This window comes from Eurosta solidaginis, chromosome 4, assembly GCF_040869045.1.
Source record: "Eurosta solidaginis isolate ZX-2024a chromosome 4, ASM4086904v1, whole genome shotgun sequence".
NCBI lineage: Eukaryota > Metazoa > Arthropoda > Insecta > Diptera > Tephritidae > Eurosta > Eurosta solidaginis.
Window position 1 is genome coordinate 216,381,965 of NC_090322.1, and position 16,098 is coordinate 216,398,062.

A 16,098-nucleotide genomic window follows, 5' to 3' on the forward strand; every position below is an offset into this window, starting at 1 on the left:
TTTCTCAAAGTGTAAAGTGTATATTAGAAAAAACGCATGCGTATCACGTGGTCGTGAAGTTCGATGTGTAAATATACAGGTGTACGTCTGAAAGCTTATTTCTTTAAGTATTCCAGAAACAAAAAGTTTTAGGCTTTTTGAGAATATTTTTGTTGACTTCTTATCGCTAACAGCCGATGCCTGCAAGTAACTGTTGCTTTATATGTTTCTTATTGATGGTGAACTACTATCATTTAGTGTTAGATTTATTATTAGATGACTATCGATTTGTTATCAGTTTGTCATCGCCTTCTTGTTGGTTTCTTGTCGATTTTTTATCGAAGGATTACACATTTGTAATCGATTTTGTATTGAAGTTTATTGTGTATCTGTTTCATAGGTGAGTCATATTTAACAAATCGGTAACATGTCATTAACAAATTCGATACATTTTCGATTGTATGTAAGTTGATATATTTTTGATAATGAAATATATAACTTTTCTACAACATGCCGATAACGAATTTGGTACATCAGACAACACATTTATAAGGTGCCGAAAACAAATTGATATCCATTAAATGGAATTCCAATAAGTTTTCGGTAAGCAATCGACAACTTTTTGATAGAAAATCGATAACTTTTCGATAACAAATTGGTAAAAATCCAATAACAAATCTGTAATATATTTATACTATTTATTTTTTCGATTAAAATTCATAAACTTTTCGATAACAAACAGATAAATCATCTACTAAAAATCGGTTTTATTTTATTAAACTAAGTTTAATTTATTACACTTTTATTCAGCCTCATTTTATTCAATTTTATTTTATTTTATATAATTTTTTTATTAATTCAATTTCACTTCATTATATATGTTATTTAATTTAATTCAATTTAGTTGACTTCTTATTAATTTAGTTTAAATAAATATATTAATTTTTTTATTTTATTGTCCTTTTTTTATTTAAATACATTTTTTTATTTCATTTCAGTTTATTTTTTTTTTTTTTATATTTTATTTTCCTAACTTTTTTTATTAACTTAATTTTGTTTTATAGCAATCTTTGCATTTAATTTTTGTTTATTTATTTTATTTACTTTGTTTTTTTTTACGATTCAAGGTTCGATTCGAGCTCAAGGCCAGAACAATAATTTTTTTCTAATGATAATTATTGTTATTTTTTAATTTTTCTAAATTTGAAAAATCTGCGCAGCTATGGCAGGTTGTCTGAAAAATTGTCTACTTACAATTCCAAAAACAAAATACAATTTTGCCAATTTAGAAAAATTAAAAAATAACAATAATTATAATTAGAAAAAAATTATTGTTCTGGCCTTGAGCTCGAATCGAACTTTGAATCATTTATCAATAGGCCGATAAAAACAAAAACAATTGTTTTTTTTTTTATTTAACTTTATTTAATTTTATATTATTTTTTTTTTATTTTTCTTTATCTTATTTCGTTTGATTTTATTCATAACATATTTCATTTTTTTATCATCTGTATTTAGTTAGCGAGACAAGTTCATATAGTTTTAATAAAATAAATTATTTTATTTAATTTTATGTTATTTCATTTCATTTTATGTTTTTTTTATCTTGGTCTTTTTTTTTATTTTTATTTTTTTTTTTTTAATTGTTTGATTAAATTTCATTTAAATTTGTTAGATTTTTTTCTACTTATTGTATAGTGTTTTGTTTTACCTTATTTTGTTCATTATTATCTTTTATTAAATTTTAATTTATTCAGTTTTTTATGTTATATTAATTATTAAATTTTGTTTTTCTTTTTTTTTTTTGCTTTCACTTTTATGTCATATATATTTATGTAAAGAATGTACAAAGATATTACATCCAAAAAAAAAAAAAATGAAGAAAGAAACTTCTACTTTAACCTGAATACTTCACCACGTATTTAGTTATTGTGAATATTCTATGGCTCTTGGTTTTCAGCAAAACAGCATTGTAAATATATCGTCGCGCTTATGTGTGCAACTTTAATTTATACATAGGTGATGGCGCTGTGTTATTTTGCTCATAGCAACACGTCGTACATTGTTCCCTTATTACGCTACAGTGTAGTGACCATAACTCTTATATTCTCCATTACCCCATACAATATAATTGTATTATTTACTCCGCCATTTACAATCTACATATGTATATCCTATATAAAGTGTAACACTTACAGTTATCCTTACATTCAGGATTACCAATACCGTGAGTAAAATTGTTTATACATCAAAATCTTCACAAATATATCACATAAAGTCAAATGTAATTCATTAAATTTATATAATATTAACTCAAATTTTTCCGTTGTTTTTGAATACTCTTAGTCCAGATTTCTCACCATAATAAGCCTATTCCATATTTACATAAAATCAGTATGTTTCCTTTTTACCACAATATCTCTCACTTATAATATTTTCCCACCCTTCAGCTAAGCATAGCTATGACCCTGCATAAATATATCTATATTTGTTTACTATATGTGACGATTTGTTTTTATATGTGAAAACAAGCTTGATCGTATATATGTAGATGCTATTAAAGAGCAAAATGAGAATATCCGAAAGGGTTATGGGTAAATGGCACTCATCTGTGTTCAAACTTAGGTGAATAAGTGAGGTCAGTTTTATTCGTGGGTGCATTGAGGCTAAACGTTCGCTTATGCGACAATAAAAACTGGGTCAACATATTTGCACTTCTTTTTTGTTTGAGCTAGTAAAAATCGTAGTTTAACACATACTTTTTGAAATAACATATTTCCACATGCACACAGTTATAGGTATAGACATAATAAACTCTTAGTACGACTTACTATAAAAGAAATGAGTTTTAAAAACCACCTAGAAATTTTATGGTCGACTTTATATCTGTCAGGCTGTCATGCTTATTTAGTGTTTTGACATTTACGATAGCCAGGGAAGGTAGCACCTCTCTTTGCAGTGGGAGAATGTAGTTTTAGCTTATCCACTGCAAAAAATGTATATTATGTGAATGTGAGTTGAAAAAAGGAAACAGGAAATAAGTGTACTTTGTAATTAGGCAGTTCTTTAGTATATATGTAGTACTTGTGATATATGATGGAGCTCTCAGATAACACGAATGGGCGCTCCATATTTTTCATTCGTTGGCTCGGCATAAAATTGATGCGAAAATTTTAATTACTAATTAGCATAAGTATATGCCCGGGCTTTGAGAATATTTGTGATCCACTCATGGCTTTTATGAAGCAAACAAGAACTTAATTTTCTGGTGATAAGTTGCACAATATTTGGTGTAATTAAAATAAAAAGAAATTTTTATTCACTTTTGTTGTGACTGCGTGGCTCCTTAAAATGTCTACGGTGGGCATAAAGAGTGAATAAACAACTCATGTGAAAACAAAATATAAAACGTAACATATTTTTTTCTGTTTAATTCATACAATTATTAAAAATGTATGTTAATGAAAGAGAATTAAGAATTATCTTTACACTTTGATTAAATGAGGTAGAACTCAAAACTATTGCCTTATATTCAATAGCACTATTTTAATGAGAATCATTGAACCAAAGGGAAAACAAAATATTTAGTGCACTGAGCTGGTTATTTTAAGTCTAACCCAACACTCTCCGATCAACTTCTTCCTTATAGGGCTATCCATCAAAACCAAACCTCCGACGACCCCTGGAACTCCCCGTACCTAGGACAGAATTTAACATTACTTCGGGTAATGGTACACGATACCTGAGCTTCATGGCTACTCTCGCGCAAATTGGCTAGGCATCAATCTTCTGGTTTTCTGAGAAGTCTAACATATCTGCTAATCGTTTCCCATCTCTAGCTTCTGCAGATCGCATTGCTGAGGACACTGCCTGTGTATGGGTCGCGAAATGAGCGAATTCGAAGAAGATGTCGCGCCCAAATTTCCGCAGTACAGACCTGCCTTGTTCAGTGAAGATATTTTCAGAAGTACACAGCTAGAAATGGGGTGCTTTCCGTGAGATCGCTTCAACCCTGAGCTCATTTAATGAATTATATAGCTAACTAACTTTTCTACAGTTCTATTGCTCCACTGGTGTTACCAGCGTCGAATAAACTTTTCTCTCACCTCTATCGCAACAGCAGCTCTGCTCGCTTCCAATCCTCTGTTATAAATTATTTTTCTTTCCTCAGAGATAAGATATGACAGTATCTGCCAATACCGTGCGATGAGACATATCTATTTGCATCGTCATCTTCGTTGTATCGTGGTGAGTTCGGTCGATGCTTTCGTTATTTTATTGTACAGAACCCGGAGTTGTGTTGCCCTGTTGAGTGCGAAGCCAAGAAGATGAGCTTACTGCCAGACTCTACCCAAAATATTTAGTTTAAGTGGATTTCCTTATTCCTGATGCAGGACATCCCGTTGTTTGCGATGATGATGTTTTGCTAATGCTGCCTGGAGACCGTGACCAGCCCATCATATATTCATTTTGTGCATGTTTATTTGCATAGTGCTTTTATCACAGCTTACAAAGTCGTTCCCAAAATCAAAGCAGAAAGTGCTTTTTGACATGTTCAAAAAAATATTCCAGACATCGCGACCAAGAACCAAACCCTTGGCTTCTCCGCGTGCTTCCTTTACCCTTTTTTGATAGAAAGTGGTTTTATATAATAGATAGTTATATGTCATTTAGTACCATAAGATTTCTAGAAAATATTGCGTTACCTTGAAAACGTTTCTTATTGCCTCGTCCCGTGCCGAATTTAATGCAAATATCAGAAATTGCTTTTGTACAGACTCTATACGATTTATATGATTTTGAAGGATATGACGCCAAACGAACGAGCAATGCTCAACTATTGAATGGACCAGCGATGTGTAGAGAGTCTTATTGAGGTACGGGTCATCAAACCCTATAGCCCACCTTTTATCAAATCCAAGTGCACCAAACTCCTTGTTGACAATAGATGAAATAAGCATGTTAAAACTCAGTTTTAGATCAAAAAGAACACCTAAATCATTTGCAATAGTTATACGCTCCAAAGGTGTGCCATAGGATTCAGGGGTGTATGAGGATTCAAAACTGGGTTCACCCGGTGAAATGTCATTTACTTAAATTTAGAGCAATTTAAAGCTAGTAAATTTATTGCGCACCAACATTGGAATGAGTTTAAATCGTTCATACACATATTTAGCAGGCGAGGCTCTGGCGACACCAAGTGGGGAGGGTGGGATGGCCTAGGAGGTGTAATGTGGTCGTATTAATCTTCCCGAGATGGTCGGGCTAGTATCTTAATGGTGCTTTGTTAACGGAACGTAACGTATCTATATCCGGCAAAGGACCATTAGGATAGCACACCCGAAAATAGCAAAAATCACAACAACGTATTGAAAAGTAGCAACTTGTGTTGTTTAAAGACTACCCAGTTTTCACTAAGAAGAACTGCTAATTAAAGACAAGTAAGGAAGGCTAACTTCGGGTGGAACCCAACATTATATACTCAGCGTGAGCTTCAGTTGTACATTTCCTTTCAGATAAATTACTTTTCTACATAACACGTTGCACCGACCGTAAAAAAAAAAAATCTTCCCGTTTCCTCTTACAATGAAACTTGATAAGTGAAATATCATTGATTCAAAACTATTTTTTACTAAGTTATACCTTATTATTCTAGTGTACGACCCCCTTAAATTTCTTTTATATAAAAGTGGGCGTGGTCATTAACCGATCCCGTCCATTTTTAGTAGAAATATTTTCTGCTATAATGAAAATATGCGTGCACAATTTCATAACGACATGTTCAATTTTCTTCGAGTTATGGCTCCTGAAATATGGAATATTGCTTAGTCATAAAAGGGGCGGTGCCACACCCATTTTCAAATTTGTTGTCGTTTTCAAATTTAATATTATAGTTCAATTTAGAAAGTAAAATTCTATTGATATAAAGCTCTTTTTCACTAAGATATAGCTTATTATTTTCGTCTACGACCCTTTTAAAAATCTTTTATGTAAAAGTGGGCGTGGTCTTTAACCGATCTCACCCATTTTTTCTAGAAGTATTTCCTGCTATAGGGAAAATTTGTGTACGCAATTTTATTACGATCCGTTAATTTTTCTTTGAGTTATGGCTCCCGAAACATAGAAAATTGCTTAGTCATAAAAGCGGCTGTGCCACGCCCTTTTTTTAATTTGAATTTTGTCCTATTTATTGTTATATATCCACTTGTGAAATGAAATACCATTGATATAAAGCTCTTTTTTGCAAAGATATAGCTTATAGATGACGGCCACCGTGGTGGGATGGTAGCGTGCTTCGCCTATCACACCGTATGCCCTAGGTTCGCACCCCGGGCAAAGCAACATCAAAATTTTAGACATAAGGTTTTTCAATTAGGAGAAAATTTTTCTAAGCTGGGTCGCCCCTCGGCAGTGTTTGGCAAGCGCTCCGGGTGTATTTCTGCGATGAAAAGCTCTCGGTGAAAACTCATCTGCCTTCCAGATGCCGTTCGGAGTCGGCATAAAACATGTAGGTCCCGTCCGGCCAATTTGTAGGGAAAATCAAGAGGAGCACGACGCAAATTGGATGAGAAGCTCGGCCTTAGAACTCTTCGGAGGTTATTGCGCCTTACATTTATTTTTTATTTTTATAGCTTATTTTATTCGTCCTTTATCCTTTTAAAAATCTTTTTTATAAAAGTTGGTGGGTCCGATTTCGTTAATTTTTCTTCAAAGAATTCCTTATAGAAAAAGGTAACCTCTCTGCTATATTTTGTTGCGATCGGTTTAACAATTTTTGATTTATGATTAATAATATTTGTAAAATTGATTTTATCACAAGTGGGCGGTGCTACGACCATTTAAAAAAATGTTTTTAAATTTTTATCAAGAGTCGCAATATTAGTCCACAAGTAAAATTTCAAGATTCTAGGTGTATTATTTTATAAATAATCAGGTTTTTTGTGTTTTGTAAAAGTTTATATATATAAAAAGTGGGCGTGGTTATAATCCTATTTCGCTCATTTTCAATACCAATCTATTCTGGGTCCGGGTAAGCTCGTCTGCAAAATTTGGTGAAGATATCTCAATATTTACTCAAGTTATCGTGTTATCGGGCAGGCAGGCGGACGGACGGACGGACGGACATGGCTCAATCAAATTTTTTTTTTCGATACTGATGATTTTGATATATGGAAATCTATATCTATCTCGATTCCTTCATACCTGTACAACCATCCGTTATCCAATCAAAGTTAATATAGTCTGTGTGCAAAGCACGCTGAGTATAACTAGGTTATAGTTTATTGATTGTTTAACTGCATTTCAAAAGCGCACTCTCCGCATTATAAGCACAGCAACACACATATGTATGTACACACTAAGTATGCTGGATTTGATAGAAGCAATAAGCACTCTCGAGTAGTCTCACTCAAATGCACTTCAAATGCAATAACAAATACGCAGTAGCTGAATAGCAATAAATGCAGAAACGCATACATACAAACGAAAGTACAAATATAACAAAGTTATTTAAAAAATTAAAGCCATTACCAAGTAAGGCACAAATAAACTATTTCACTGTTCACATTCCTTTTATATTGGTCTCATTGCATTTATGCCCTGAAGATTTTCTCGACAACTGCATTTCTATGGTCCACCACCTGACAGCTACTGATTATTTGGCATTCATTACTGCTGCTGCCTTCTGGTTTAAAAAGTCAATTGTTTGATGTTAACTTACTTGGGAAGTTGGCGAGGGTACCTAGTACAGCTTAGACTGAGTGGGTGTTGTGGTGTGTCAAACTTCCAACTGTTTCTGACTGTTGGTTACAACTTTTGCGGTTGCGTTAGTTTTCTACACTCCCGGTGGTTACGCTGTTTGCCGGTAGAAATAGTTGTTCGGTGATTCATACTTGGCAAAGTGCTTCTGTTAAGGTTATTGCATTTCAAAGGTTTTCTACTTGTCGTTGATAGAGTTAGTGTTGTGGCTATTAATTTTGTTGTTAGTTTTTGTTTTACTGCATCCTCTATTTTCATTAGCTTCAGTTTAAATGAAATCGCAGTAGTTTTCCTTGTTTTGTGAGCTTACAGTATTTTAGAATAAGCTACAATTTTCCATTCACAGTGGCATCTATAAAATTGTGTATATTTCTAGGTAATGGAACTTGACTTGTACTCTTCGAAATGAAGTTGTGATAGACATAAACGGTAAAGGTTGTCAAAGCTCACAGTTTCATTTGGGACATTTGCCTGTGATGTAAAGGAACATAGATTTAAGGGAACGTCGAAACTCACTTAAAAGACTGCACAGTTCCTCAAATATTCTGTTTATAGGAGGGTTCAGAAATGGCCAATCATATTCTGAACAGATGCGGGGCTATCATTCTCTAGATTATAACAAGTTAGTATTCATGATGGTGATTGTGTGTTGCCCTACCGATTTTTTACTGTAATTCCCATCATTTCTATAATATACTTACCATTTAGGGAAGTCAAGAACAAGTGATATAAATTTCTGATTCAGAGCTGGACCTAAAGTATCAAATGGTATCAAAAAGTTTCATTAATTTTTTTATAAAAGCGGTATTCATATATAAATTGCCATGCATCGTGAAATGCCAAAGTTTTGTGCCTACTGCTATTTCATGCTCAGGAAAAATGCAAAATTTGTCTTCAATATTTGCTTTTCATCTGCGTACAGCGCTTAATAATACCAAAATGTAATCTTTCTATTTCAAAGTGTTTTCGAAAGTATGTATGTATTCTGTTTTAAATACTTTTTGTATTTTTTATTTTGTACTTTTATCATCACTGGGTGTGTACATTTCATACATATATAATTTTAATAAAACAACGTAATAACAACAATGTAAATAAATGTTACGTTTAAAGGCACAGAGTGAAAATTTTCATTTGCACACCTTGGACTTGAAGATTTTCCATACAAAATTTTATTTTTCAAATACTTTAAGTATTGAATATTTGAATATTTGTTTTCTTTGCATATTTAATTTTTGTTCTGTAAAGTATTTGAAAAATAAAATTTCTGGGCCTTAGGGGGGGGCTTCCCCACTTGTTCCAAACTATCGAAACAAAAATATAAAATCGTACTAGAATCAACACGAAGAATTTCTGTCCCGCCATTTTTATAGTATCCACAAAAGAACTGGGTTTAAATTGTAAATTTGCTTACTTGTTGGGAACTATTGAAATAGTGCCAATAAATCTGCTAGTTCTACAAAGGAAATATGGATCTAGTTCGGAGCTATAGAAATGATAGTGCAATAAGGACAATTTCCACCGCCTAGGACATCGCCATGTTATATTCGCCAGTTGAAAGCATGTAAAAGAGATAGAGGCTGAAGGGGAAAAATGGTTCCAAATGCACTCCAAGTGCACAAGTTTTAAACTAGATATTTTCCCCACAGAATAGCTTCTTTATATCTTCTTCGGAATCATGGAAAAAGTAATGTTATTGGAACGATATCCACCGCCTAGGTCATCGCTATGTTTCACTCGCTACTTCAAAGCAAGCAAAAGATATAGAGGTTGAACTAGTAGTGGTTCCGAATGTACTAGAAACGTACCCGGTTCAAACTAGAGATTTTCCCCACGGGGTGCCTTCTTTGCATCTTTTTCGGAATTATGGGAAAGTAATGCAATTGGAACAATTTCAATCGCCTAGGACATCGCCATGTTGCAATCGCTAAAGCACGTAAAAGAGAAAGAGGGCGAACTAATAGTGGTTCCAAATGTACTAGAAGCCCACCGGTTTTAAACTGGAGACTTTCCCTACAGAAAAGCTTCATCTACCCTCCCGATGCACTTAAAATTACGTTCTTCAGAACTTAATTTAATGCAAACATTATTTACTCTTACGACTTCACTTAAGTAAATTTTTATATAATGAATCACATATTTTCTCATTTTCATTCACTCTTTATTTTGACTCACTTATTTCCTTTAATCGCCATTTGCAACTTATTAACGCCTAAAGCAAAAATCTTTAAAGCATTCAATAATCAAAGCAGATTTCTTCAAAAAATTGTGATAAAAGAAAAAAGCAGCGTTTGCAAATTTCCTGTTTGCAAAAAATCATTAGCTCCTTGCATTTTGATTTATCTATTTAGAGAGCAATTATTCAATGAATTCTTTCATTCAATCTAGGACGAGAATACTAAAATAAGAAAGCCAGCTAGGAACTATCATTAGGTAAAATAAAGTGGAATCTTAAATAACAAAAAATAGGTTGTCTTTTTGCTCATAAATTTACAACAAACATTTTAAAATCTGCAATATTTAGTTTGTATAGTAGGAATGTAATGAGTAATCTTAAATAATGTGACTGCCATGTGCTACAAACATATGTATGTAGATATATAATTTTTCACTTAGTTTATTGCTCTTTGACTTTTTTGCCGTCTTCATTTGCTACGACAAATATTTGTACCGGCAGTCCATGGGGTCGTCATTAGTGAGCGCAAATCAGCTTGCAATCATTGCATCACGACGGCGACTAATCTCATACACATACAATGCCTTAATTTTTACATGCACATTTACTGTATATAGAAGTTAGCAGACAACTATTTAGCACTAAAGTTACAAATCCCATTGGCGTCATGACTTTAGTGACTCAATGACTTATTGTCGTACATACATATATTACTACCAGCAGCGCGTTCTAAGCTTTTGCATTTCTAAACGAGAATCAGTACGACCACGGCCAGAAGCTGCTACATGAATTCACCGTGGAGATGGCATAAGCTATGACAATCCCAACGCGTGTATGCTGTCATTTACTGTCACTGACCTGGGTACATTTCTAACGAAAATTAACAAAAACTGTAATCGAAATGAGAAAAATAGTAAAATTACACGTAATATAAAAAGGATAAATTTCAATGAAAACTTGTTTAGAAGGTAAAAAAAAAATAAAAACAAAATTGGTAATTACTTTTTTTCCATATTACTACGTACAAATTATTATTTTTTTCTTAACTCCTTTATTATTAATTTTTCTAGAGGCTGCTTAATTCCTTAGCTTAGAGTAATTGCTATATCTGTTCATAATCTCTGAAAAAAAGTATATATATCCATAATATAGAATTGAATAATGAATTAGCAATTAAAAAATCGTCAGTAAACGCTTGAATATTACTCTTGAGCAATTATATGTTGATGATGTAAGTAAAATGAAATGATTTTTTTTACTTACCGTAAGTGGGGTAAAAAACTTACGTAGGCTGCCCCAAATATATATATTTAGAAAGCATGCAACTGATTGTAAAACCAAGATGACGTTCAAAAACAATACTTGCACCATAATAATTTTATTTTTATTTTATTTAAAAATCAAATTAATTTAATTGAGATATTGAATTTACCCTTCTTCTGCTCTAGTTTCTCGTTAAAAGTACCAGAAGTCGCAAAAAGGTATCAATATAGTGCCATTTTCAGAGTTATGTGTGTTTGTTTCATTGTGCCGCATACGTATGCAGAAACCTCGTCCTACCGTTGTTGTTGCTGTAGCAGTGCTCGCCCCACCTAACAGCTGCGACCGATCAAAAATTTTCATCAATATCCTCTAACGGGAGTCTAAGGAAACTTGCGGTTTCAACGAGCGTGGACCATAATGAAAGGGGTGTTAGAGGCGTTGGTTCCACATTACAATTAAAGAGATGATTGCTGTCATGTGGGGACACATTCCAAGCGGGGAATACATTTTGTATGTCGGGGTTGATTTGGGATAGGTAAGAGTTTAACCTGTTACAGTATCCAGAACTAAGTCGAACTAGAGTGACTCGCGATTCCCTGGGGAATATGCGTTCCTCTTCCGCAAGTTTTGGGTACGGTGTTTTGAGTACTGGATTCACCGGGCAATTCCTGGCAGAAAGGTCCGACGCCTGTTTGTGGAGTTCACCAAGGACCTGCTTGTGTTTTTTGCTTCATACGACTGAGTTCTCAGGTGCCGCATTTCCTCAAAATGCTTACGGAGATGACTCCTTAAGCCCCTAGGCGGTGTTGGGTCATCAATCAGATATCTGTTGGGATGCCCAGGTTTCTAAGTATTCAACAGGAACTGTTTGGTTAGCATCTCATTTCTCTCTCTGATGGGGAGTATTCTCGACTCGTTATGTAGATGGTGTTCTGATGACATACGAAGACAGCCCGTGGCGATTCTGAGAGCGGTATTTTGGCCGGCCTGTAGCTTCTTCCAGTGGTTAGTTTTTAGGTTTGGCGACCATATAGTGGACGCGTAGCATGCAATCGGCGGGCCAATTGCTTTGTATGTGATAATGAGCGTTTCTTTGTCTTTTCCCCAAGTACTGCCAGCAAAGGATTTGAGGATTTTATTACGGCTCTGTATTTTCGGAACAATTGCGGCTGCGTGCCCACCAAAATATACATCCTGATCAACTGTCACACCCAAGATTTTGGGGTGTAGGATATTCGGTAGCGTAGTGCCATCGACGTGGGTGTTCAGAATGGTCGAAATTTGGGACGTCCATGTTGTAAATAAGGTCGCGGAGTTCGGTGATAATGCCAGTTTCGCGAGGCGAAAAAACTGGAGAGATCAGGGAGGTAGCCGCTTATTCTGTTGCAAATCTCATCGATATCTGGGCCTGGGCCTGTAACCATTATTGTGCAGTCATCGGCGTAGGAAACGATAGTAACTCCTTCCGGTGGTTGCTGTAGCGGAGTTTTTTCGCAGCAAAACTCGTAAGCTGCCTTCGACATTCTTCTACCGCCTCACTGTTCATGCCTATGCGCTAACCCTTCATATTTGTTAGGTCAACCGCAGCTTCTAAACGCCAGAAAATTCTTAATGATGCAAGTTATGGTTAGTAGGATCTCTTACTCCATTTGATTCGTGACCTTCTCCAATTTTCTTTGCTGTTTGTATTCACCTGTCATTCTATCACGGATTTCCTTGAATTTCCGATAATTATGCACTCCGCTGCTCGTACACGTACATGGTACATATATGTAGACGCAGTTATTGTTTCGTTTATGTAGATACATAATGATTGGATTATTGATGTGCATTCACGTCACTGCTTAGCATCGGCTTAGAGACGGCAGCACTCCTTAATTTTGCTAATATTCGTAACACTGACCTCCACCTAAGTCTGATCGTCCCGATTAGACAAATCTCTCGATTTAACCGCTGCTAGCCTCTCCAAATGAACCACTTTCATTTTGGTTCGTGGTTTTCCAATGGTTTGTATGCGGTACACTACATCGTTGATCCGTTTTACAACTTTGTATGGGCCTTCCCAGTTACACTACAATTTCGGGGACAAACTTTTTTTTTCGTTGTGGGTTGTATAGCAGCACCAAATCTCCTTCCTGAAACCCTTCCGAATTAATTGCTTTATCGTACCTCGCTTTCATCTTGTCACTCATAATCTTTGCTCGTTGTCTTACCAGATCGTGTATCTCTCTCAGCTCTTCTTCCAAGACACCAGTGGATTTCTTGACATTCTTCTCCGTATCGGCATCTATCCCATACTTCAAATCAGCTGGCAGTCGAAGGTCATTGCCAAAAATTACCTTTGCGGGAGTTTGGCGCGTTGTGTCATGTACTGCCGATCGGTAGGCCATCAAGAATAACGATATGTGTGTATCCCAGTCTTTATGGCACTTGTCTAGTACTTTCCTTAAATGCTCCTCCAATGTTCTATTGAAGCGTTCCACCATACCATCGGACTGAGGATGCAATGCAGTTGTCCGTGTTTTTCGAATGCCCAACTTCTTGCACATTTCTTGGAACACAGCTGATTCAAAATTCCTGCCTTGGTCAGAATGTAACTCCATTGTTACACCATACCTTGCAACCCATTCATTTTTAACCACTTCTTCCACTTATGCTTCTTGGTTTGGGATTGGGCATACCTCTGGCCATTAACTGAAATGATCCATAACCACCAGTACGTATTTGTTTCCGCGGTTGCTAGTAGGAAATGGACCTGCGACATCCATGGCGATCCTTTCAAATGGTGCACCTGAAATATACTGCTTCATCTGGCCATGACTTCTGGTTTTGGGCCCTTTCTCTCTGTTGCATACCTCGCAGTTGGCAATCCACTTGGTGACCGACTGACGGCAACCAACCCAATAGAATCTCTGCTTAATTTTCTCGAGTGTCTTTGTGATTCCAAGATGACCTCCACTTGGACCATTGTGCAGCTCGCTGAGCACTTCAGGAATCCTCTTTCTGGGAACAACTATCAGTTTCTTCTTGCATTGACCATCCTCACTCTCCCATACTCGATGCAGGCAACCGAATATCAATTCTAAACTGTTCCACTGTGCCCAATATGACTACGCAATGGGACTCTCTGCTGTCATCTCCTCTCTGCTTGGTCTTTCGTTTCGTTCGAGCCCTTGCATAACATGTGACAGATCTGTATCTTCTAGCTGACACTTTTTTAGTTGTTCCTTGTCCCATTCATCCGTACACGATATAGTCATTAGCCGGACATCTATAATGTCGTCTTTAGCCTCGGCCTTTGAACAGTGCTTGCATTCCAAACTACATGGCCTTCGTGACATTGCATCGGCATTTCCATGGGTACTACCTTTTCGATGCTCAATGGAAAAGTCATAGCTTTGTAGTCGCTCGATCCACCGTGCCAATTGTCCTTCCGGATTACGGAACTGCAGAAGCCATTTCAACGCTGCGTGATCTGTCCTGACACGGAATTGCTGGCAGTAGAGGTATTTGTGAAAATGTTTAATGTACTCTACCAATGCCAACAGCTCTCTCCGCGTAACACAGTAGTTCCTCTCTGGTTTTACAATCGAACGGCTGTAATAAGCAACTACCTTCTCCTACCCATCGACCAGTTGTGATAAAATGCCTCCTATAGCATATGCACTCGCATCTGTATCTAGAATAAATGTTGCTCCTGGAATCGGATATGCTAACATTGGGGCAGTATACAAACGCTCCTACAATGTTTGGAAAGCCACTTCTTGCTCCTTCTTCCATTCAAAAGCTTTATTTTTTTTTGTAAGCTCATGGAGACTATGGGCTACGCTGGAAAAATTTGGTACAAATCTGCGGTAATATGTGCACAGCCCAAGGAAACTTCTTAATTCATGTAGGTTCTGTGGCCTTGGCCAATCCTTTACAGCCTCTATCTTTTCGTTCGCAGTGCAGATGCCCTCTGTCGTTACCTTGTGACCCAAATAATTTACTTCCTTTTTAAACAGCGCACACTTTTTGGGACTTAACTTCAGACCAGCGCCAGCTCTTCTTTGGAAAACTTCCTCCAAGTTTCTAAGATGTTCATCAAAATTCTTGCCCAATACGATGATGTTGTCCAGGTACACCAAGCATGTTTTCCAATGTAGCCCTTTAAGTACCTGGTCCATGAGTCTCGCAAAAGTAGCTGGTGCATTACAAAGTCCAAAAGGCTTCACTGTAAATTGCCTAGGACCATCACCGACACTGAAGGCTGTTTTCTCTTTATCTTCTTCCTTCAACTCCACTTGCCAGTAGCCGCTTTTCAAGTCCAGCGTGGAAAACCATTTCGTACCAGATAGCGAGTCCAGAGTGTCGTCAATTCTTGGCAATGGGTAGCTATCCTTTTTCGTTACGTCATTCAACTTCCGGTAATCCACGCATAACCTCATTTTTCCGTCCTTCTTCTTTACAAGTACTACCGGTGAGCTCCATGGACTAGCTGATGGTTCGATGACACCGGTGTCGCACATTTCTTGAATGATTTTACTCACAACTTCCCGCTTCGCAAGTGGAACACTACGTGGAGCTTGACAGATCGGCCTCGCATCTCCAGTGTCAATTTGATGTTTCACAACGTTGGTGCGGCCTGGTTTAGAATAATCCTGGCCAAATATGTTCGCGTACTTTAGGAGCAGTTGTTTTGCCTTACTCTGATATGCTTCATCTAGCCCCTGCGTCCATGCCGTGATATCATTTGAAAGATCAGTATTACTAGCTGAAACGTGTTCCTGGAGCAGTTCAAAGTTAATAACTACTTCAGCCTTTTGGCATCTTCCCAAAATAGCTCCTTTAGTCAGTTTGAGTGGAGACTTGAACTCATTGAGTAGTCTTACCGGAATACGTCCATCTTGTTTTGTCATAGCCAGGGTTTTTCCTACAAGTAT

General features: G+C 36.2%; 1 protein-coding gene across 1 annotated transcript in view; it reads right to left on the reverse strand.

Annotated features, from left to right (window-relative positions):
• The window catches only part of kek6 (kekkon 6), a 661,827-nt gene that overhangs the window by 398,197 nt on the left and 247,532 nt on the right, over positions 1 to 16,098 (reverse strand). The window lies entirely within an intron of this gene.